This window comes from Dromiciops gliroides, chromosome 2 (genome assembly GCF_019393635.1).
Source record: "Dromiciops gliroides isolate mDroGli1 chromosome 2, mDroGli1.pri, whole genome shotgun sequence".
In the NCBI taxonomy this organism is placed as follows: domain Eukaryota; kingdom Metazoa; phylum Chordata; class Mammalia; order Microbiotheria; family Microbiotheriidae; genus Dromiciops; species Dromiciops gliroides.
In genome coordinates, this window is record NC_057862.1 from 371374635 (window position 1) to 371377115 (window position 2481).

Genomic DNA, 2481 nt, shown 5'->3' on the forward strand with positions numbered 1-2481 from the left:
TATATTTTTTCTTTTTTTGGTGAGATAATTGGGGTTAAATAACTTGCCCAGGGTCACACAGCTAGTAATTGTTAAGTGTCTGAGGTCGGATTTGAAGTCAGGTCCTCCTGAATCCAGAGCCAGTGCTCTATACACTGTGCTCCATCTAATCTATTTTCTTAAAATCCATCATCAGACCCTATACTTCCTAATTCTTCTGGCTGACCCAGATTTATAAAGGCCTCCTTATAAAGGAAAGAGGCTAGAAGAAAAGGGGAGAGTAGGAAAGCTTGGATTCCTGCCGATCCAGCTATGAGAAATCCAGAGGAGATAATCTCGGCCCTGTCCTAAGACTCCAGAGCTAAGGCATCAAGTCTCTTTGCTGCTCAAATATGTTGGGGACCTTTCAGAGATCTCCTTCTGCTCCCAGAAGGCCTCTCTGATCCCAGGTTGGAACATCAGACTGAATCAGACAAATCAACTAAAAAGACTTTTTCAAATCAGTCTTTGATAAATTTTTCACAAACACATAGTAAATGTTAGAAAAGCTATTTTAAAAAGTAAACCAGGGAAGCAAATTCAGTATGATGGTTGGGTCCATCTCCACATGGAATGAGGATGCCACTGTGTACATGGGGGGCCTGGATAAGAAGTCATTGAGCCACTGCTATGGGAGCTCTTCCTTCAGGCCTGACCCGTGGTCAACACTCACATGTCCAAGGACAGAGTCATAGGGCAGCACCAAGGCTCTGGATTTCTGGAATTCCTGAGTGAAGAGGATGCTGACTATGCCATTAAGATCATGCACATGATTAAACCGTATGGGAAGCCAATATGAGTGAACAAAGCATCAGCTCACAGTAAGAACCCAGACGTTGGGGCCAAGATTTTCATAGCGAACCTAGATCCTGAGATTGATGAGAAGCTGCTCTATGATACCTTCAGTGCCATTGGGGTTATTTTGCAGACTCCCAGGATCATGTAGGACCCTGACACTGGCAACTCCAAGGGCTATGCCTTTATTAATTTTGCTTCATTGGATGCCTCCAATGCAGCAATTGAGACCATGAATGCGCAGTAACTTTATAATGGACCTATCACAGTATCTTATGCCTTCAAGGAGGACTCTAAGGGTGAATGCCATAGCTCTGCAGCTGAGCAATTTCTGGCAGCACAGGCAGATTGGTCCCATCAGCTGTTTGCTGATGCACTACCCCCACCCTCTGCCCCTAATCCTGTTGTGTCTTCTTTGGGATGTGGGCTTCCTCCACCAGGTATGCCCCCACCAAGCTCATACCCACCTCCTGGAGCCCTTCCTCCAGAGATACCCCCAGCCATGCCTCCCCTACCTATGCCTCCTGGGGCCGGAGACCATGGCCCTCCATCAGCAGGAAGCCCTGGGGCTGGACATGCAGGACATGAACACTCACATCCCTATCCATTCCCAAGAGGTGGAATGCCTCATCCCAGTATGTCTCAGATGCAGCTCACCCACCATGGTCCCCATGACTTGGCACATCCCCATGCGGAACCTGAGGTTCAGGGAGACAGCCTCCTCTGAGACCACCACTAGGAATGCCTCATCCTAGTCCCCCCTCCTAGGGAATACCCCTTTTGGATCTCCCATGGGTCATCCAGGCCCCATGCCTCCCCATGGTATGCAAGGACCTCCTCCATTAATGCGCCTCTATGGAGACAATGTTCCCCCTGGACCTCCACACTGTGCTACCAAAGAGGACTCCTTCCGCCACCTCAGCCCTTCCCCATCCCCCAGTACCCTCACTTCAGGGCCCTCTTCCTCAGTAGAGTCAAATTTCTCTACAACCTACTGCACTCCTCTGAGACTCTCCCTGTCTGGACCAATCAGAGGAACTGTTGCCTCTCTGTCGTGAGACACTCCTTACCTCCTTGCATTTGTCCTTTTTTCCAATGTGATTTTTTTTTTCTCCACTGGACTTTATTCTATGTTGGACTCCATTTATTCAAATATTGACAGTGAATAAAGCTGAATCCTTTGTTTAAACAACAACAACAAAAATAACAAAGTAAACCAGATTGACAAATTTCAGGGAAAAAATGTACATTTGTTTAACATGTTTAATATATCAATTACATTGCTTAATAAATGGAAGAGACACCTAGGTCAAGTATTCTGTGTTCCCTCTTTCATGGTCACTAAAATGAGGAGATTGGATTAAGTCATCCTCAAGTTTCCTTTGCCACTATAATTGGTTTTAACATCTACTCCACACTCACCTTTTGAGAAAGAGGCAAAGGAAGTGATCTTTCTTAAATGATGATTTGGTAATCTAATACAGTAGTTATTCTTCCTCACCTTGTGCCATGATATAATGGCTGAAACTGCTAAGTTTAGCACCCTTTTAGCATGGTTGTTTGCAATATAAACTAAGGTGTATATTTATAAATCAAGTGCCAGGCCTTGTGCTAAAGAAGGGGAATAGGGAGAAAGGCACACCTAATCTCATGGATCTTACAGTCTAA

General features: G+C 45.5%; 1 pseudogene; it reads left to right on the forward strand.

Annotated features, from left to right (window-relative positions):
- Positions 1 to 566: 566 nt before the first annotated feature.
- On the forward strand, positions 567 to 1785 carry LOC122738912 (annotated as a pseudogene).
- Positions 1786 to 2481: the final 696 nt, after the last annotated feature.